Below are 24141 nucleotides of genomic sequence, written 5' to 3' on the forward strand. Positions count from 1 at the left end.
ATGATAATTAAAGGCTAATTATCTTCAACCCACAATTGGCCACAGGAGGTTATTCTAAACCATATAAAAAGAGAGCCTATGGGTGGGGGGATGGTGGGTAATCATACAGAAAAACACACAGTTCATTGACAGACCCTATTATTAACTGCACAGGAATCAAATTTACATAGTCATTGATGGCTGTTGATCGTTTTACCCTCTTGCCTTTAATTCTGGATTTATCTTAAAAATAAATACATCAAATATCATCATTGATAAGATTTTATCAGTTTAAAATTACTCTGATGATGAGCTTTGGTGGTGGCTGTGGTGAGTTGTATAATACATATATTTAGATAGGAAACTATACTGTTAGTATCTGTACTGTTACAGTACTGTAAACAAATGTTAAATCAATAAAAATGCTACAAGTAGAGCTTACTTTGTCTGACAAGGTCAGCCTTGGAGTGACTGAGAGAAGTGAAATATGTAGTAGGTGAAGAAGGTATCTAGGTCTACATGAGACTATTTGATTAGGAACTTTAATGGTGTCTTTTTTAGGTCTTGCTACTTGCTTGCTGCATTTATTGATTCATTGCAAACTGTTGTGCACTTTTGCTTTAAGTTATATATTTTCCCTTACTTATGGATACATGTGTACATAAGCCCTATCTCATGGGCCCTGGTCTCTATCTAGGTTTTTAGGCTTTGTTAGAAAGTGCACCACTCAAAATGAAATTAAGGAGTCCTATGAGAAAGGAAGGGTCTCATCAGAGTAGATGATGAAGCTGGAGAATTGACATCTCATGCTGAATAAGGGCAAGAGACTGGCATACTTTAGTGATGGCTTTTTGGTCACTACACTACCAGGCCACCCCATCACCCAGGGCCCTACTCAGGGAGTTCTGGGATTCTTACACGGATATGATGGGCCTAAACCTCTAACATATCCTTCTCTTCACTGTCACTGGTCATTTCCATCAGGAACAACATAGAACCTTGTCCTCAGTATGGATCAATAATGGTAGGGACTGTTTTATTCTCTGAAGGGAGATTGGACAACATACTCTACCACTCAAGGAAGACTGGTTCTGAAATTAGTGCATAAATAGTGAGAATGCTCCTAGCCATGGCCACAGAATGTGCGCTCAGGCCTACAGGGATACAGAAGTTACATAGGCTCCTCTGCTGAATATGGGCCCCAGATCAAATTGATGGGGTTTACAGGTAACAATATTTATATACTTTTCCCATATTTGGGAGCTACTCTTTGCCCTGATCCAGCTTTCTAGACCCTTTTTCAACTCTGACGCCATCTCCCCAAACAATACCTTTAGTCCACCTGCATGCTAGGTTTCAGGCTCAAGCAAAAACTAGCAAAGTCATGGACCCCTTGGAATATACCTAAAATAGACCTACTAGCTTTTGCCAAAATGGAGACTGTCCCCCGATAGGAGACCCCAAATCTCATCTGCTATATTCTTGCCTTTAGGTTCATGATCAACAATTTTTAAGTGTTTATTCCTTTTTGTTGCCCTTATTGTTTATTATTGTAGTTACTATTGTTGTTATTACTTATGTTGTTGTTGTTGGATAGGACAGAGAGAAATGGAGAGGGGGGAAGACAGAGAGGGGGAGAGAAAGATAAACACCTACAGTCCTGATTCATCGCTTGTGAAGTGACTCTCCTGCAGGTGGGGAGCCAGGGGCTCAAACTGGGATCCTTATGCCGGTCCTTGATCTTTGCACCATCTGCGCTTAACTCACTGCACTACCACCTGACTCCCTTAGTCAACGATTTGTTCAGCTTTATATATGATTGCTTTTTCAGCCACCAAGTTGTAGATGCTACCATGATGCCAACCTGACTTCCCTGGGCAGAGTACCTCACCAATGTGACCTGTAACCCCATTTCCCCAGAGCCCTGCCCCATTAGGGAAAGACAAAAACAGTCTGGAGGTATGGATCGGCCTGCCAACACCCATGTTCAGCTGAGAAACTATTACCTTCTATCTTCTGCATCCCATAAAGAACTTTGGTCCATGTTCTCAGAGGCATAAAGTATAGGAAAGCTTTCAAGGGAGGCAGATAGGATACAGAATTATGATGGTGGGAATTTTGTGGAATTGTTCCCCTCTTATCCCATGGACTTGTTAATATTTCCATTTTATAAATAATTTTTAAAAAAGTTACAGGTAGAATTTATTAATTAGAAAATGGGTACTTTTTGATGCTGAAGAAGTTAATTTCTGAAAGTCAGAGTCATAACATTAATTTTGAGACATCTCAAAGATAAAAACTTTTTATGGATCGCTTCTTAACCTATGGTTCGTACAGGAAATATAGGTTATTTTCTGCTTCTTATTTCTTTCATAGGAACTTGTATTTTAGTTAATAGTATAAAATTTTTTTCTCTCAAAAATGTCACAATTGTACAGGGTGGAATAAGAAGGGTGTGGGGTGTGAGCACAGGATTGACGGAGCCATAATTCTAAGAATGAAGAACTAGCAAGTGTTTTTCTAGCAACATGGGAGCTCCTAGAGCTGCTGCTTCTTTACAAGCATCTAAGTAAGTCAGATAATCTGCCTGTTGTCTCTCTTGGAACTTCTTACAGTGTTGCATCATGCCTCAAAACTAACACGTTGGTTTAATGCCAAATTATATATGTTTACCCACAACATGGAAGGCACGATGGCACTGGAGGGAACTGTGTGCCCTCTCTCGTTCTCACTATTTCTCTCTCTTTGTCTATGTCTCTCTGAATAAAAAGTGGTCCAGCACAAATCACATATGATGGGGGGGGGTTATGGTACTTTTAAAAAAAGCTAACATTTTTGTGTATAGTTGTATACCTATATTGAATAAAATTGAATAATCCAGAAATGAGTATTAGTTTAAGTCAGAAACTGTGGAACTCCCACAGGATTTTTTTTTCTTCAGAATGAGTGACAGAAGTACTGTCTCTCAAGGAAAAAAAAAAGTATTGTTTTTGGATGAAACAAAGTATCATTTAATCACTGTGTTTCACATCATGCAAAACAATCTAGTTTCTACTAAAATAATTAAATTGAGAAGTAGGGAGGAATTCCAGAGGCCTGGCTGTGGAGTAGCTTCAGCTATCCCAGTTAACTAGAAAAAGCAATGAAAATCACCTGAACACTCAACAAAATGCAGTCAGGATTTCTTTGGAAACTCGCCAAGCCACAGGTGAATACAGACATGTGTGGCTCGTGGACAGAAAAGGTGTGAGGGAGAGATTACCGGGACTTAAAGGTCAAACTCAGGGATGACTGACACCAAATGGGAAGATTGGTGGCTGAGCCTCACCACTTCAGGTTTGAATTTAAGCAACAAAGAACTGTTAAAAAGAAAAAGAAAAAAAAATCACCAAAAAACTCACCAATTAACAACTGTGACTTCTAGTTTCCAGTGCTACTGACCCACTGAGGCTGGAACAGCAGCAGGAAGAACCTTTATTGACATCTAGGACACTGAGCTGGCCAGGTTACTCAGGATAAAATCTGCCTTCCACCATCAAGATGTATATAAACAGGGAAAATGAAAATCCTAGTTACAGCACCTCCTGCTGGCAAAAGAACACTAAGGTGGAAACAAGTAGTACACAGACTGCAATGACAGAAATCCCAAATGGCCAGACAGATACAGATCTAGAAAAAAATGACAGAGCTAGAGTTCAGAAAACTCATTATGAAATCACTTCAAGAAACTAAATATCAGATTATTTTACAAAAGAATTACAAAGTACAGAAAAAAAATCCAAAAACTCCAAGCAAAACTTCAGGGCCTAAAAGACACTTTGAATACAGTTCAGGTTCAGGTAAGAGATCTCAGAAATAAACTTAATCGGGTGGAGGACAGCATATCAACAATGAAAGACATAATCACCACACTCTGTGAACTTAAAACCCTTGGAAAGGAAAGGTTTAGGAAAAATAAAACCCTTCTCAATGAAATAGCAGGCTCCATCAGAAAGATGAACACTAGAGTTATTGGGCTCCCCAACCAGACATGGACAGTGCATATTGCTCAGAGGATCAATCCAACAGGAAGTCACAACCATGCTCAATATGCATTCAACTATGTTAAAAAAAAATGGCACTTAGTGTCCTTAAGGGAAACATCAAGAGCAACATAGAATTAGTTGGAGACTTCAACACACCACTTGAAGCAAGAGACAGATCATCAGGACAAAAAAAAAAAAAAAATCAATAAGGAAATAGAGACCTTCCCTGAAATCATAGATGAGACAAGCTTTGCAAATATATTCAGAACTTTCCATCCCACCCCCAATACATCCTTTCCAAGTATACATGGAACATTCTCAAGGATCGACCATGTGTCAGGACACAAAGACAATAAATATATGAATATTGAAATCATAAAAATATCTCTCTAACCATGAGGTAGTGAGGTGAAGAATTAACCACAAACAAAGAAATATACCCACACTATGGAGACTGAACAATACACTTCTGAATAATATCTGGGACACTGAAGAAATCAAAAGATAAATTTAAAGTTACTTGGAGAACAATGAAAATGAAAAGACCAACTTCCAGACCTTGTAGGAACTATCAAAAGCTGTGCTAAGAAAGAAGTTTACAATACGGGCCTATATTAACAAACAGCGAAGTCCTCAAGTAACCTAACATCACAACTGAGTCAACTAGAAATGGAACAACAAAGAAATCCAAAAGTTAGCAATAGAAAGGAAATAGTCAAAATCAGAGCAGAAATTAATGAAGTAGAATCCAGAAAGGTGATTTAAACTATTAATAGAACGAAAAGCTGGTTCTTTGAAAGGATAAATAAAATAGATACCACTGGATAGACTCACAAAAAGATCAAGAGAAAGCTATGGTCAAAACAGTCAGGAACAAGAGAGGTGAAATTACAACTGAAGATGGAAAGATAGAAAGGATCATATTTGAATATTATGAATATCTCTATGGGAGTAAACTGGACAGCCTAAAAGAGATGGATGCATTCCTAGAATCATACCACCTGCTAAACCTAACCAAAGAGGATATAGAAAACTTACTATGTAACAAATTATAACAACAAATAAAAATAATTATTTAAAAATATTGAGAATCAGAAAGTCACAAGGACTCAAAAATGACATGTGTTGTTATAGTTTGTGCTCCTTGTACTTTCTTGTTCTAAATAAACCTGTACCTTCTATAATTTGAAGTCAGTTTTCTTCTATGACTAGAATATTTTTAATACTTTATTTATTTTAAATGAGAGATATAGATAGATAGATAGATAGATAGAGAGAGAGAGAGAGAGAGAGAGAGAGAGATACAGAGGGAGAAGGGAGAAAGGAACCAGAGGGCTGTTTAGTCCTGGTTTATGGTATTACTAGGGATTGAACCTGAGACCAAAGAGCCTTAGACATAAAAGCTGTATGCATAAACATTATGCTATCTCCCCAGCCCTGACTAAAATTGAGTAAGGATTTTGACATACAGAACTGAAGCACTTCCTAGTAAAGATACACACGATGTGCAATAAGTTAGGTCTTTTAGTATTGTTTCCAAGCCATATACCATGTGCCAGTCCATGCTGCTCTAAGCAGAAAATAGAACATCCTCCGTTTTCACTGAATCCTGCTTTAGAGAGTGAAGCAGTAAGACTAAATGAGTTTGGAACGATCCAAGAGCAATGGAAATTTATTTCTTGCCAGCCAGTAACACTATGACTTCCAGAGAAGGACCTGTAATATATTTGTTTTAGAAAACAACTTGGCACTTACTAGTGAATTTAAGTGAATTCTACTCAGAAGTTTTACTCCTGAGCATATACAGCAGATACTTAAATAAGCTCAGAAATAAATTACTTTTAGTTGCAGAAAGTTGATCACTCTTTACCCATGGGGGGGTGGAGAAGTTTAAATGGAACTTATAAAATGGCTAATACTTGATTATTTTTGAATTCAAGAAAATGTCATTTCATGTAGTTGAACTTAAAGAAATGTATTGACTGTATACTATGGAACATATATCAACAAGCAAGCAAAAACTAAGTCTTGCTAAAGTGGCACAATATACCTTAAAAGTGAATGAAATTTAAAATTATATGTATACATCAGGAGATTTATAACATCATGTAATTCATACAAATTAAAACCAGATGCACCAAATACCTGGTTAAGGTAGATGTATATATAATAACTCACACTACACACAGTTGTGGGAAAAGAAGTGGAATTTGGGGTAAAAGAGATAAAAATCAACTGTTCACAGAAATGTTTTACATGGACCACTGGTGATAACATGCCATGGACTGGAGAGCAATAAATTCAGTTCTCCGAACCTGAGAATTAATGAAATAAGAAGAGTCAGAATGTCAAGGAGAAAGAAAGAGGAAAAGGTCTCGCAACCATCATGAATCTTCAGCAAAAGATGATAAAATCAGAGAGAAGGTATTTAGGTAAAGAGGACTTGGATATTTCTCAAATGTTGTCATATTTCCAGAAAAAAAATTAAAGAAATCTCTATGATTTGAGTATTTTCCAGTATTTCCATAGAATTAGTAGAAATCAGAGAAGAGGCTTTCAGATAAAAGTATTTTTGTGGAAACAGGAAAGACTCTCATTATATGTTACAAAGGTCATAGAAACTTGAACCAGCATCAACTGTGGATGGAAACAGTTGATGCTTTAGGAAATGAAACCAATAATCAAATACCCACAATCATGATTTTGCCTTTGCAGAGTTTGAAAGATGACAAAGTTTCTTGTAGCCCAAAATGAAACTGCAGTCTCTGCTACTCCTTATCTACATCTTGCTCATGACATCTTATTTAGAGAGAATCAGAGTGAGAGAATATACTTTGAGTAAACTTTATAAATAACAAAGCAACACTAATTCAAGCTGATATGGTAGATACCTGCGTGAATTGGAAATATGTATGCACTTTGCAAAGTAAGGTTAATAACAGAGTAACAATGAAAGCTAAGTTGTTTATATCTATTTGTATCTGACTGAAAATTATAATGGATGTATCTGGATATGTGTGCATATATACACATCATTTACAGCCTCCAACTCATTTTAACTATTAAACTTACCTATGCATATATGCTCAATGAAGCATGTCAGTTTTGACTTTATATACTTTGAGAGATAGAACAACCATTCCAGAAACAAAGTTGGAGGTTTTAATTAATTATTGCTAAGCCTCAGTACCAACATGGTGACTTCACCACTCCCAGCAATCATTTTGTTCTTATTTTTAATAGGAACAGAGATAAAACTAAAAGAGAAGGGAATATAGAAGGAGTGAGAAAGAGACTTGTAGCACTGATTAGCCGTTTGTAAAGCTTCCTTCTCCCCTAGGGGAATGAGGTGCTTGAATCCAGGTCCTTGCATATGTACATGTGTGCACTCTACTGAGTGTGTCACTGGAAGGCTTGATTTAACAAATATGCTACTAGGACTTTAAAATATATAATTCGGGACCAGATGGTGGTGCACTTGGTTGAGCACACATCTTACAATGCACCAGGACCCGGGTTTGAAGACACAGTCCTCAACTACAGAGGGAAAGCTTTGCGAGTGGTGAAACAGTGCTGTTGGTGACCCTCTGCCTCTCTTCCTCTCTGTCTCTCCCTTTCAATTTCTCTCAATTTCTGATGGTCTCTATATAATAAATAAAAATAATAATTTTTAAATAAAATATATAGTACACTCTTCAAAAGATGATATGTTAGAGTCCATTGTCACTCTCGCATGGTTCTAAAAACATGTAAGGTTTTGCTTTATTAACAACAAAAAGATATCCTTTATAATTAATAGCATTTCTGATATACCAGAGAAAGCTGACAATGCTACCCTGCCTTAAATTCCACAACATGTCAATATTTCACAAAGCTATCTCAGGAAAATTCATTCTTCAGGACTGAATTTTTTGAGTCAAATTCATTAACTTAATGAATTAAACTAAGGGAAAACTCAGTGCTAATTGGAAAATTCAGCTCTTAAGATAAAATATTTGAATAGAAAAATAAATGTACATCCCTAGGAGTAAAAGGGTTTATAAACTTTTATTAAATTGTAAAGTCGATTTTACACAAAATTCAAAACTGAATTTATAAATAAATTACACCTCAGTGATGCACAGACTGAAGTTGAAGTAGCAATTTGGACCTCTGGTGTCACTGCCAGAGCCCTCCATCCCACCTCCACTCCTACCCCCCACCTCCTAAGATTTGGCAATAGCAAAAAATCTTCACCAAACACATTTTGAAATGATAGCTATGAAAACAAGATAACCAAAGGAAAACTAATGACAAAGCCTATTTTTATTTCTATCTTATTAGGTGACTTCTTAATCAGATCAACACTATCAATCCTCTGAATACTCTTAATACCCAAGTTACAGACAAGCAAATTATGGCTCCAATAGGTTAAGTCAGTGGCCAATATTATGAAGCTAATTATTGGCAAAGTTAGCATAGAAGAACAAGCTGCCTAAGAGTAGAAAACTGAGCTATTAATCATTTAAGACTAGACTTACATTGGGTGATTTCTTAACCAGGGATGATGTGAATAGGAATGCAAAAGGCCACTAAGAAACAATTACTTGAAAGGGAAGTGAACAGTAAGAGTGCTTTAATTGAAGGCATATCTGTGAAATGACTTTGAGACTTCCAAATGAAACTATGTAAGCACACGGACACACAGGAAACTACAAACCAAAAGACAACATAGTAATATGAAGATAGATTTTCTGTGGTGACACAAAGACAGTTTAAGTTAAAAATGATATGGCATGGAACAATAGTATAGGTAGAAAAGAAATTACTAAAACTTCAATACATGCTAGCATGCAAATTATCTTTTTCTTTCTTCCTTCCTCTCTTCTTCTCTTTTTTTTTCTTCTTTCTTTCTTTCTTTCTTTCTTTTCTTGCCTCCAGGGTTATCGCTGGGGTTCAGTGCCTGCACTATGAATCCACTGCTCCTGGAGGCCATTTTTCCCATTTTGTTGCCCTTGTTGTAGTTGTTATTGTTGGAGAGGACAGAAAGAAATGGAGAGGGGAGGGGAAGACAGGGGGAGAGAAAGATAGACACCTGCAGACCCGCTTCACTGCCTGTGAAGCGACCCCCTCCTGCAGGTGTGAAGCTGGGGGCTGGTAACAGCATCCTTATTCTGGCCCTTGTGCTTTGTGCCATGTGCGTTTAACCCGCTGCGCTACCGCCCAACCCCCTTAAATTATCTTTATTTATTGGATAGAGACAGCCAGAAATCAAGAGGGAAGTGGGACATAGGGAAGAAGAGAGTCAGAGAAACACCTGCTTTACCATGCGCAAAGCTTTCCCCTTGCAGGTGGGGACCGGAAACTTGAACCTGGGCCCTTGCACCTTATTAACATGGGTCCTTATCCTGGTATGCCATCACCTAGCTGGGCCTATACTAGCATTTAAAAAGAGTTTGTAAGAGGGCGAGTAGTTGTAGAGAATAGGCAAATAATGAATTTGCATAAACCAGGGATAAGCACATTTAAACAGTGTGGGTGCAGGGTTTTTTGTTGGCTTGGTTTCTCCTGATTTGTTCAGTCGTATGCTCTAAGCAAAAGTCAATAGACAATGAGGAATATGCTGATAAAGATCATGTCCTACAGGGGGCCAGGCTGAGGTATGCCTAGTAGAGCACACTTTCTTCTAGCGTTTGCCCTTCTTCCGTAGCCAGTCAACAGCGTCAGGTTGAGCCTGATGTAAAGTTTCGAGACCTCCTTTGAATCTGGAGAGGTGGCAGTCATTGACTATGTGGGTCATAGTCTGTCTGGAGCCGCAGGGGCAGTTCGGGTCGTCTCTGGCTCCCCAGCGATGGAACATAGCTGCACACCGGCCATGGCCTGTTCGATAGCGATTGAGGAGGGCCCAATCATAACGTGCTAGGTCAAAGCCGGGTTGACGCTTGCAGGGGTCTGTGATGAGGTGTTTGTTCTTTACCTCAGCTGACTGCCAGCTCTGTTTCCAAGAGACTGGAACAGAGAAGTTCAGTGTAGGCGTAGGGGACCAGATTGGGTGATGAGACGTCAAGCGTTGGACAGGGTGGGCGAAGATATCCGTGTATATTGGCAGGTCCGGTCGAGCATAGACGTGGGAAATGAACTTAGATGATGCCGCATCCCGACGAATATCTGGCGGGGCGATGTGGCTAAGAACTGGCAGCCATGGAACCGGGGTGGAACGGATCGTTCCAGAAATAATCCTCATGGAGGAATATAATTTGGAATCGACCAAGTGGACATGGGGGCTAGGGAACCATACTGGGGCACAGTATTCTGCAGTGGAATAGCATAATGCCAGAGATGATGATCGTAGTGTGGAAGTGCTCGGGCCCCATGAGGAGCTGGCCAGTCTTGCAATGATACTGTTGTGGGCAAATACCCAGGTTCAAGCTCTCTATTCTCCTCTTGCAGAAAAGGATTTTCACAAATGGTGAAGCAGTGCTAGGGGTCTCTGTCTCTCTCTGTCTCTCTGTCTCTCTCTCTCTCTCTCACCATCTCTACCCCTTTCCCTTTCAATTTCTCTCTGTCTCTATCCAAAATGTACAGTAAATTAAATTATTACAAAAGATTATCTACTACAAGGAGAAAATGCTTCCTTGTTGGAATAATCAATGATTATATGTAGATAGTGTTACCAAACATCCTTAAAATAAGATTTCCCAAATCAACATCCAATAGAATTCATGTGTTTAGAATTTTTAAAATAAATTTCTGAAGTATGAACTAATTGTGTAGTTTTCTGAAACTAGATATTTAATGTATGTCTACATGCTTAAATATTTTTCTAATTTGCCTTTTTTCAAAAGTGAAGCCTTCTGCATGTATGATTTCACAGGCCTCTGACTGGACTTTTCATTAAGAGAGAGAGAGGTAGAGAGAGAACTGAGAGAGAGCATGCAATGCACATGCCCTACTTGGTGAACTACCTCTCTGTCCACTAGCTAGTTTTCCTTTTAAAGACAATAATGACTTGGTTTCTTTGGCTGCAGTGTATTAAATATTTCATAAGCTTCTTACTAAAAATTCATTTCCTAATAGTAACATTAACTAGCATCTGAATAATAAAATGGAGTTTGATTATCCTCAGATGTTCCTCCTTTTAGATACACCTACATCTTGGAGAGTTTTCATAAATTTTTCAGTTGGCCTGTGATTTATGAAGCAATTAATATGAATTTTGGAATTATCTGCTTCCAAAAATGCATCATAATTTGTGTCTAAGTAACAACTGTTTCAGAGAAGAAAACCACAGCCATCACTCGATTGTGTTGGCTGACAACCCTCAAGTAATTAATCTTTGTTTTCAGTGAATATTTTATTAAATTAATTTTCAAAAATACATGCAAATTGCAGTTTTAAAAAAGCTTTTATGTCTGACAGTAAGATGTAATAAAATATACTCAGATTTAGACATAAGCACCTGCCAAGGTTTGAAAAATGAACTGCTATTTTTTTTTCAACCAAAGAAATCCAGGGGACTAAGAGTTTGTAAAATGAATATACACTGACATGTTATTCTTGAGTACATCCTCACCATTGGCTTGAATATATTCACCATAAAATAACATGAAGTATGCCAGGTTTTGATGCATACAGACCTAGGTTTGGACTCTTCCCTGTCACTTCCTATAACATGATGATTTCATGAACAAGTTATTTCACTTCTCTGAACTCTTATTTTCTTAATCATGAGTTAAAGCTATTTACATGTCCATTTCAAGGCGACTATAAACTCCATGATGACTTGCATTATGTCATTCTTAGTCAACATTGTATATCTGACTCCAAGCATGGTAGGCATTATAAAAGATTTTTATTTATGCAATAGTATGCAAAAGTGCAGAATAATAGGTAAATGTTTCTGTTATTAAAGTAAATAAGCATTTTCAGCTTAAATTTCAGAATAACCATATCTGATCCCTATTAGCTTACTCTTTGGACATAAACTCCATACATAAAAAAAAAACCTAGATTTAGTCATAATTTATTGCATTAACATAAATTACCAAATATTGTCCAGAACTCACCCATAGTCACAAGAAGTGCTCACTTCATTTGCATTCTTTCACACAGCACCCATAAATTTACCGCATAATTATCATAATAGAGTTTTGCCAGTGTCTTGGTGAAATAGATGACAAAGCATGTCAAGCTTGCTGGCTTTGGTAAACATGCCTATTCTATGCCTCATTCACTGCAAATTCTACTTATTGCTCTGGTGTCAGCTGCAAACAGTATAGTAAAATGTGCACTGATTTTTTGTTGAAATTGTGGTAGCTACTGAGAAATATTCCAAAGATTTATTATTTACCTTACATTAAAACTTAAAATAGAATCAGAAAATGATTCAATTTAAGCGTTTTTTTTTTTAACTACTGGTCTTGATTTTTGTAGTAAAACATCCATTTGGGCTAAAGCTCTACACAGAAATCAATTTGCTTAAAATGCTTCTTTTATAGATAATATCTTACTCATCCAGAACTGAAATTCTGCATGTGAATAACACTGTGTTTTCTTTCTTGCCAATCACTAGAAGCACCATGTAAACTATAATTGGGATATTATGGTAAAAACCTGGAGGCCACAATCTTTCCATAATATAGTTGAATGTCAATAATGATCAAGGAATACATTTAAAGATTTGACTAAACATGGACATAAATGTCTTCAAATGTCACTTTAAGAAAGTGATTCTAGGAGGCCAGGTGACGATGCATCTGGTTAAGCATACATGTATGTTACAATGCAGAAGGACCTGGGTTTAAACCCCCAGCCCCACCTGTAGGGGGAACTTTTGCAAGTGGTGAAACACTCTGTTTCTCTCCCTGTCTCCCTTTCCCCTCTCAATTTCTGAATATCTCTATCCAATAAATAAATAAAGATAATAAAAATAAATAGACACTTTCCCAAAGTCTTTGTTATTATTTTTCTATCTCTAAGTCAATTTATTAATTTTAGACACTCCCTCTAGGAACACTGTTAGATGGTTCAGCCTCTGTGGGGTTTGGTTTCTTTTCTTTTTTAAAATTTTTTATTTACAAAAAGGAAACATTGACTAAATCATAGGATGAGAGGGGTACAACTCCACACAATTCCCACCACCAGAACTAGTATCTTATCCCCTTCTCTGACAGCTATCCTATTCTTTAACCCTCGGGGAGTATGGACCCAGAGTCATTGTGGGATGCAGAAGGTGGGAGGTCTGGCTTCTGTAATTGCTTCCCCACCGAACATGGGCATTGACAGATCCATCCATACTCCGAGCCTGTCTCTCTCTTTCCCTAGTGGGGAAGGGCTCTGGGGAATCAGAGCTCCAGGACACATTGGTGAGGTTGTCTGTCCAGGGAAGTCTGGCCGGCATCCTGCTAGCAACTGGAACCTAGTGGCTAAAAAGAGAGTTAACATACAGAGCCAAACAAATTGTTGACCAATCATGGACTTAAATGCTGGAATAGTGCAGATGAAGAATTGGGGGGTACTCCATTTTGTAGATAGCTAGTAGGCATATTTTAGTGAGGGCCTGTGGCTATACTTTTTTTTTTTTTCCCTGAGCCTGAAATCTGATATGCAGGCAGATCCAACTTACTGTCTGAGCAGATGATGTCATGGCTGTAGAAAGGATCAGAAAGCTGTATCAGGGAAGAGAGTAGTAGCTCCCGAATATGGGAAAGGGCTATAAATATTGTCGACTATAAATCCCATAGATTAGATGTGATCTGGGGCCCATATTCAGCATAGGCGCCTATGTGATCTCTGCATCCCTGTAGATGTGAGCTCACATTCTATGGTCATGAGTAGGAACATTCCAAGCTGCCCCAATATCGACCCATCTCCCTCAGGTGTAGCATAAAGTTCATAATGAAATTGTGTCTGCTTAGATACCTTCCTCATCTACTTCCTATTACAGTCATCTCACTCACTCCAAAGATAACCTTATCAAAGCAAGGGCTGCAAAAGCTGAATAAGGGCGAGAGACTGGCATACTTTAATGATGACTTGTTTTTTTTTAAGAATTTATTTATTTATGAGAAAGAGGCAGAGAGAGAAAGAACCAGACATTACTCTGGTACATGTGCTGCCGGAGACTGAACTAGGGACCTCATGGTTGAGAATCCAGTGCTTTATCCACTGCACCACTGCCGGGACCACAATGATGATTTTTTAGTCACTATTAGGCCGCCCCATCAGCTGGGGCCCTATTCGGGGAGTCCTGAGATTCCCAAACAGACACGACAGGCCTAGAACTCAAATAAATCCCTCTCTCTTTTGTTACTGGTCATTTCTATCAGGAACACCACAAGAGACCCCCTTTATTGGCCCCCATAGAACCTTGCCCTCAACTTAGATCAACAGTGGTAGAGAATGTCCCATCCTCCAAAGGGAAGATGGACCAAAACCTGTTATAACACAATCAAGCTTTTCATATTATAAAAAAGAAAGAAAGACTTTCAACATACACAAGCAGCTATGTGCTAGAAACATTTTGATTCTGTGTACAAAACACAGACCAGGTTAGTGATAGTGAGATCTATCCCAGTTCCAAGAATATCACTCATAGCAACTAGTTTTTGTGAATTCGACCAGTTATTTAAAACTAATTTAAATCTAGATTTTTTTGTTTATGAAATTGGAATCTACCCAAATTAGAATGAAATGTTTAATATATATATATACATATATATATAATCTATATTGTTTAAATGTTGTTGGAAATAAGTAAGCTAAGTCACTCAAATTCCCAAGAAAATTAAATCAAATAAGAATTGAGAGATTCACACACCTACACTTCACAATTTTTCAAAACATATTTTTATATGAACTTAACAGTTTCATTTTATAAATCAGTTTATACCTAAAAGTGCATATGCACTATTTTATGTGTATTCTAGTAATGTTGTTATGAAATAAACATTATAACAGAGACTTGTAAGCAACTTCAACATTTAAAAATTATAGATTTTCTGTTAATTAAGTATACTATGGTAATCATTTCATAATATATGTAAACCAGATTATTATACTGTGATCTTTTAACATAGTGTTATATGTTAATTATAAAACAAAAAAATTCAATGATCTTTCTGTATCAGTTTTTATCTGTCTTATATAAAATCTAGAATATTAACTCTGATAAAATTTTCTTTAATTAAGGTTAATATAGATTGCTACATGTTAAGGTTTATGAGCTTGACATTGGCCGTAGCTATAAATATTCTTTCCCATTGTGAAAAATGTTACCTGTGCTTGTTTTAGTTTATCTGGAATATGTTTTTCTCTAATATAATCTATTTGTAAGGGAGCTGATATAATCTCATGCACCGATATAAGATATTCTTGTAAATATTATGCACTAGTATTACATTTTGCCTATAATTTACTTCCATTCAATTTCTTTAGAGCTAATTTCAGAATAGTTTCCCCATAAAGATTTAATTGGGATTGTCTCTTCACTATAGATCTAATTATTTTCTACTATACCATGAGCACGACACACTTCGTCCGCATATACCCTAAAGGATTTCAATTAATTCTAACTATTGTGAAACATTAGAGAAGTAATTCCTAACTGTTGGGCAATATGTCTAATTTGTATATATCTAAAGAAATGTGATCTAACATAGTCATATTTTACTTGAGGCCAAATAAAGAACATAACTTTTATTGAAAGAAAAATCTTATATGATTGAAATGTGTTTTCCTTTCAGAGCATGGTTTCTTAAAAATTGATCATGCATTAGAGGAATGGCCAATCTTTTAACTCTAACACATAGTGAAAGTAGTTTAATAAGGCTTTAAAAATATGAAATCAGTAGAATTCAAAATGAGAAATCTGACCTTTTATCAGTAACTATACGTAATGATTTATTAATGAAAAATATTATTTTCTAAAACCTCACCATTCTCTAAATAAATCAGTAGTCAGTAAACAAATTAACATAGTCCAATGGCTTATATATGACTTACTCCATACTTTACTGAATTTTGCCGCATTTTCAAAATACATGTACTAATGGTTCAGCATATTGTCTCTAGATTTGACTTGCTATTGGAATTTTGAGTAAGGTCCTAATTATCAAAATGTTATCGCTTTAAATTCTGTAAAATATGTACTAATGTAATATATTCCTCTTTTTGTTATCAGATTCCTTAAAATTATTTTGTATGAAAATTTATGTGGCGTTGTAAAAAAAAATGCCTGGCATTATCATTCAACAGTGATGTCAGTGATAAGTAGATACCTTCCTGGTTGGGGAAAAAAACAATTGTACAGGTGAGCACAATTAACTCTTGACTTTCTCATGTTGGTCCAGTGAGCCTTTGAAATCTTTGAAGTGATCCTAAAAGCACATGCTTAGTGACCCTAATACCATAAGACCTAAAATTAAGCTCTCTCTTTTGCCCTCAATGGTGACTGATATTAGAACCAGACTCTCTCAGTATACCTGGCTGACAAATTCAGCAGTGAAATATCTACACAATCACTATTCAGCTATACCCCTCTTTCTATTTTTTTTAATTAATTACGTGCTCCCACAGTCTTTCATTTAATGTTTAACATTGATCTCCAACTGGATATTCTCTCACAGCTAACCAAATTTTCTTGATGTGATTAAAAATCTTTTTCTCTCACTTAAAAAATGATATAGATAAGTTAAATGGTCAGCATTTTTTGACATAGGGAGTCTTTATATATTTAAACATCAATACTGAGACTGTAGCAGAGAACTCATAAAGAATTCAACCTTGTACAATTTTAGTTTGCTAAAATACAAGTGGTAGTCTAATATTTTAAAAAAATTCAAAACAGTGGTCCAGGAGATGTCGTAGTGGATAAAGCATTGGATTCTCAAGCATGAGGTCCTGAGTTTAATCCCTGGGAGCACATGTACCAGAGTGATGTCTGGTTCTTTCTCTCCTCCTATCTTCCTCATAAATACATAAATAAATAAATTTAAAAATATATATTTTTTAAAATTCAGAAAAAAATCAATAGGAAATTGATATCCAGCTAGTATCTCAAAAACTTTTAGATATTTTAAATTACCTTTACTTTTGCACAGAGACAGCCAGAAATCAAGAGGGTAGAGGGAAAGTGAGAGAAAGACATCTGTAGCGCTGCTTCACCATTTGCAAAGCCTTCCCCCTGAAGGTGGGTCCATGAGCTCAAATCCGGATGCTTGTGCATTTTAACATGTGTGCTCAACCAGGTGCACCACCACCTGGCCCCTCTCAAAACTCTCTAACTTAGAAAGTTTTAGCTTACACAAAATTCCTATCTCTTTATCTGCAATGTAAGCCTATTTTCTCTTCCTATGCTTTCAAGAGATATGAAGAGGACCTACTCATTGTTTTGCCAGTAGTTTTTATCCTTCTATAAATTATTCTTTTTTTTCAAAAGCTTTTTATCCTGATCTTATAAAAGAGATACTCGCCAAAATGTTTTAGAGAGGGAGGAGGAAGATGGCGGACTGAGAAGCTATTAGCGAGTGCTCTGATCACATCATCGGCAACGGTAGGATTTTCTGCCTTTAGCAGGCCAGTCAATAAGGGGTGACACCAAAGAGGTGATTATAATTTAATTTGGGTTAAGAATTAGAGTAAAGGTGACACGGACTAGCGGGGCTCCAGACTTCCCAGGCGGCGCTGGGCAAGGCGAGTGTGCAGGCATTGTCCTCCGCCCGGGAAGGCGGCTGCTCCGCCGGTTGCAGAGCGTGGTGGGCAGAGGACCCTGAGAGAGCACTTTAGCTCGGGGGCTTTCTCTTGGGAGTCTCCAGGGTCCACCGCGACCCTGAGGGTGGATCCAAAGACTTCTTGAGTATAGCTCTCATTGGATCAAAGGACTTGGAGCTAGTTTTCATTTTTGAGAAATCCTTTAAAAAAGTCTGGAGGCGGGGGTTTCCCGGAAGATGGCGGACGGAGAAGCTGCTAGCCTCTGAGCTCGTAACACACTCCCCTGGAGACAATAGGATTTTCTGCCTTTAGCAGGCCAGCCAATAAGGTGTCCTTAGACACCAAGGAGGTGACTATAACTTAATTTAGAGTAGGGAAAAAAATCCTTTTTCTTCCTTTTAATTTTCAAGCATACATCCTTCCCGCCGCCCCCCCCCCCATAAGCAGTCCCTGGGACCAGCTCCTAGCAGGATACCCCATACGACCAAACAGGGTGTTTTTTTTTTTTTTTTAATTCACTGATACACATTTGGGAAGTTCTTTGCACTGCTCTTTAATTACAACTCTTCTTCTTATCTTCTCCCTTTTCTCTCTCTTATCTCTCTCTCTCTCTCTTTTTTAAAATCTTGTCATACACTTCTTTCTTCTTTGCCTTTCTGAATTTGTGAATTACTTTGGGGAAGAAATCTGACTCAGAGTGGACTCTCTATGTGTGTATCTCTGCTCTAGTTCCCTTTCCCCTCTTGTTACCCCTAGAATATACACTGGATAGTAGATTTGCATAACTGTCTATTCTTGCTATCCTCTCTTTTCTCTTTCTTCACTGGGATTTGGTTACTATTTTTTCATGGACTGGAGAGATTGTTTGGCTAACTGGTAACGATTAAACTACTTCAATACTTACTTCAGTTGCTACTGTTATTCCGGAGGTTGGTGAGTGCAATTGTCATAAAGGTATTTAGTGCAGTGTTACTTGTACTCAAGACACAACAACTGAGGAACAACAGAGCATAAAAAAAAGAGAGAAACACATAAATTTAAAAAATGGGTAGATTAAAAACAAATAAAACTGCTACTCCAATGAATGAAGACAAGAGCCCAGAAGAAACTACAAATCAGTCAGAAGTAACCATAGATAAGAAAAGAATGCAAGCAATAATAAACTTATTAATCACAGAAATGAAAACAACATTGGAGGAAAGGAATGGCAGTATTAGGGAAACAACAGTTGAGACCCCAAAGGAAAATACTGATTATCTTGAGACAATTAGAGAACTGAAAGCTGAAATAGCTGTAATGAAGAAAGAAGCTGAGGCAAGGGAAAGCAGACTAACAGAAGCAGAAAACAGAATTAGTCAGACAGAGGATGAGTTAGAGAAAACTAAGAAAGAGGTGAAAGAGCTTAAAAAGAGATTGAGAGACACTGAAAACAACAACAGAGACATATGGGATGATCTCAAAAGAAGTAACATTCATATAATTGGCCTGTCAGAGGAAGAAAGAGAGGAAGGGGAAGCAAACATTCTAGAGGAAATAATAGAAGAAAACTTCCCAGACCTGAATAACAGAAAGGATATCAAGATTCAAGAGGCCCAGAGAGTAATAAAACAGAATCAACCCAGACCTGAAGACACCAAGACACATCATAGTCACAATGAGAAGAAGTAAGGATAAAGAAAGGATCCTAAAGGCTGCAAGAGAGAAACAAAAAGTCACATACAGGGGAAAACCCATAAGATTATCTGCAGATTTCTCCACTCAAACTCTAAAAGCCATAAAGGAGTGGCAAGATATCTATTGAGCCCTGAATGAAAAAGGGTTTCAACCAAGGATAATATATCCTGCTAGACTTTCATTCAAGCTAGATGGAGGGATCAAAACCTTCTTAGACAAACAACAGTTAAAGGAGGCAACCATCACCAAGCCGGGCCTGAAAGAGGTACTGAAAGACCTCTTATAAACAAGAACATCACTATAATACTTGCAATATATCAGAGTAAACGAATTTTTTTTAGAACAATGGCACTACAATACATTAAATCCATAATATCAATAAATGTCAATGGCTTAAACTCACCCATCAAAAGGCACAGGGTGGGGGGATGGATCAGAAAACATAACCCAACCATATGCTGCTTGCAAGAATCCCATCTGTCACAACAAGATAAACACAGACTTAAAGTGAAAGGATGGAAAACTATCATACAGGCTAACGGACCACAAAAAAGGGCAGGAACAGCCATTCTCATCTCAGACATGATAGATTTTAATTAAATAAAGTAATAAAAGATAGGCAAGGACATTACATAATGATTAGAGGATCAATCAGCCAAGAAGAAATAACAATTATTAACATCTATGCACCCAATGAGGGACCATCTAAATACATTAAGCACCTACTGAAAGAATTTCAAAAATACATCAATAGTAATACAATAATAGTGGGAGACTTCAATACCCCACTCTCACACTTAGATCAACAAAGCAGAGAACCAACAAAGATACAAGAAAATTGAATGAAGAGATTGACAGACTAGACCTCTTGGACATTTTCAGACTCCTCCAACCCAAAAACCTGGAATACACCTTCTTTTCAAATCCACATAACACATACTCAAGGATAGACCACATGTTAGGCCACAAAGACAGCATCAATAAATTCAAGAGCATTGAAATCATCCCGAGTATCTTCTTAGACCACAGTGGAGTAAAACTAACATTTAACAACAAACAGAAAATTATTAAAAGACATAGAATTTGGAAACTAAACAACATGCTCCTTAAGAACCACTGGGTCAGAGACTCACTCAAACAGGATATTCAAATGTTCCTGGAAACTAATGAAAATGAAAACACAACCTATCAAAATATTTGGGACACAGCTAAAGCAGTACTGAGAAGGAAACTTATAGCCATACAATCACATATTAAATACCAAGAAGAAGCCCAAATGAACGACATTACTGCACACCTCAAGGACTTAGAGGAAGAGGAACAAAGGAACCCTAAAGCAACCAGAAGGACAGAAATCACTAAAGTTAAAGTAGAAATAAACAACATCGAAAATAAAAGAACCATACAAAAGATCAATGAAGCCAAATGTTGGTTCTTTGAAAGATTAAACAAAATTGACAAACCCCTAGCCAGACTCACGGAACAAAAAAGAGAGAAGACTCAAATTAATAGAATTGTAAACGATGCAGGAGATATCACAACTGACACCACAGAAATCCAGAGAATCCTGTGAAACTTCTATAAAGAACTATATGCCACCAAGCTAGAGAATCTGGAAGAAATGGAACAATTCCTGGAAACCTATGCACTTCCAAAACTGAACCAAGAAGAACTACAAAATCTAAATGCACCAATCACAGACAAAGAAATTGATACCGTTATTAAGAATCTCCCCAACAACAAAAGTCCTGGACCAGATGGCTTCACCAACGAATTCTACAAAACTTTCAGGAAACAGTTAATACCCATACTTCTTAAGCTATTCCATAAGACTGAAGAAACAGGAATACTCCCTTCCACCTTCTATGAAGCCAACATCACCCTGATACCAAAAGCTGATAGGGACAGAACAAAAAAGGAAAACTACAGACCAATATCCCTGATGAACATAGATGCCAAAATACTAAACAAGATCTTGGCCAACCGGATACAGCAACACATCAAAAAGATTGTTCATCATGGCCATGTGGGATTCATCCCAGGAATGCAAGGCTGGTTCAACATCCGTAAGTCAATCAATGTCATTCACCAAATCAATAAAAGCAAAGCCAGAAACCACATGATTATCTCAAAGATGCAGAGAAAGCCTTTGACAAAATCCAACACCCATTCATGCGCAAAACTCTACAAAAAATGGGAATAGATGGAAAATTTCTCAAGATAGTGGAGTCTATATATAGCAAACTTACAGCCAACATCATACTCAATGGACAGAAGCTGAAAGTATTCCCCCTCAGATCGGGGACTAGACAGGGCTGTCCACTGTCACCGTTACTCTTCAACATAGTATTGGAAGTTCTCGCCATAGCAACCAGGCAAGAGAAAGAAATCAACGGGATACAGATTGGAAGGGAAGTAGTCAAGCTCTCACTATTTGCAGATAATATGATAGTATACATAGAAAGACCTAAAGAATCCAGTAGAAAATTACTGGAAGTTATTAGGCAATATAGCAAGGTATCAGGCTACAAAATCAATGTACAAAAATTAGTGGCATTTCTTTATGTAAACACTAAATCTGAAGAAGAAGACATCCAGAAATCACTCCCATTTACTGTTTCAGCAAAATCAATCAAATACCTAGGAATAAAGTTGACCAAAGAAGTGAAAGACATGTATACTGAAAACTATGAGTCGCTACTCAAGGAGATAGAAACTGATACCAAGAAATGGAAAGATATCCCATGCTCATGGATTGGAAGAATAAATATCATCAAAATGAATATTCTCCCCAGAGCCATATACAATGCAATACCCATCAAAGTTCCACCAAGCTTCTTTAAGAGAATAGAACAAACACTACAATCATTTATCTGGAACCTGAAAACACCTAGAATTGCCAAAACCATCTTATGGAAAAGAAACAGAAATGGAGGCATCACACTCCCAGACCTTAAACAATATTATAAAGCCATCATCATCAAAACAGCATGGTACTGGAACAAAAATAGGCACACAGACCAGTGGAACAGAATTGAAAGCCCAGAAGTAAATCCCAACACCTAAGGGCATCTAATCTTTGATAAGGGGGCACAAAGGATTAAATGGAAGAAGGAGGCTCTCTTCAATAAATGGTGCTGTGAAAACTGGGTTGAAACTTGCAGAAGAATGAAATTGAACCACTTTATCTCACCAGAAACAAAAATCAACTCCAAATGGATCAAAGACCTAGATGTCAGACCAGAAACAATCAAATACTTAGAGGAAAACATTGGTAAAACACTTTCCCACATACACCTCAAGGACATCTTTGATGAATCAAACCCAATTGCAAGGAAGACTAAAGCAGAAACAAACCAATGGGACTATATCAAATTGAAAAGCTTCTGCACATCCAAAGAAACTATTAAACAATCAGAGAGACCCCTCACAGAATGGGAGAAGATCTTCACATGCCAGACATCAGACAAGAAACTAATCACCAAAATATATAAAGAGCTCAGCAAACTTAGCACCAAAAAAGCAAATGACCCCATCCAAAAATGGGCAGAGGAAATGAATAAAACATTCACCACAGAGGAGATCCAAAAGGCTAACAAACATGTGAAAAACTGCTCTAGGTCACTTATTGTCAGAGAAATGCAAATTAAGACAACACTAAGATACCACCTCACTCCTGTAAGAATGGCATACATCAAAAAGGACAGCAGCAACAAATGCTGGAGAGGATGTGGGGACAGAGGAACCCTTTTACATTGCTGGTGGGAATGTAAATTGGTCCAGCCTCTGTGGAGAGCAGTCTGGAAAACTCTCAGAAGGCTAGACATGGACCTTCCATATGACCCAATAATTCCTCTCCTGGTGTTATACCCCAAGGACTCCATAACACCCAACCAAAAAGAGGTGTGTACTCCTATGTTCATAGCAGCACAATTCATAATAGCTAAATCCTGGAAGCAACCCAGGTGCCCAACAACAGATGAGTGGGTGAGAAATCTGTGGTATATATACACAATGGAATACTATGCAGCTATCAAGAACAATGAACCCACCTTCTCTCACCCATCTTGGACAGAGCTAGAAGGAATTTTGTTAAGTGAACTAAGTCAGAAAGATAAAGATGAGTATGGGATGATCCCACTCATCAACAGAAGCTGACTAAGAAGATCTGAAAGGGAAACTAAATGCAGGACCTGATCAAATTGTAAGTAGGGCACCAAAGTAAAAACCCAGTGGTGAGGGGTAGACATGTAGCTTCCTGGGCCAGTGGGGGGTGGGAGTGGGTGGGAGGGATGGGTCACAGTCCTTTGGTGCTGGGAATGGTGTTTATGTACAGTCCTAGCAAAATGTAGACATATAAATCAGTAGTTAATTAATATGAGAGGGGGCAATCAATTGTATGTCTCAAAGTTTCTCAAAAGGCAAACTGAATCTTTTTAATATATAGGCTGTGTATTTGATATGCGGACTCTCTCAAAAGCCTAGACCAAGCAGATTAGAAGCTTCCAATAGCACAGCTATATACAAGATACTGGGTACTGTACAGCAAACCATAACAAAGGGACTTTTCAAAGTTAACCCAATTAACAAATAATGTGATGATAATATTAACTATCGATTGTCTTTTTGAACCCTAAGTTAGCAGGAACCTCACATCTTCACTATAGAGCCCCTACTTCCCCCAGTCCTGGAACCTTTGGATAGGGCCCACTTTCCCGTATGCATCTTCCAATCCAAACCAAATAATATTGCATTCGCCAATCACAACCTAACC

This window comes from Erinaceus europaeus, chromosome 11 (assembly GCF_950295315.1).
Source record: "Erinaceus europaeus chromosome 11, mEriEur2.1, whole genome shotgun sequence".
NCBI lineage: Eukaryota > Metazoa > Chordata > Mammalia > Eulipotyphla > Erinaceidae > Erinaceus > Erinaceus europaeus.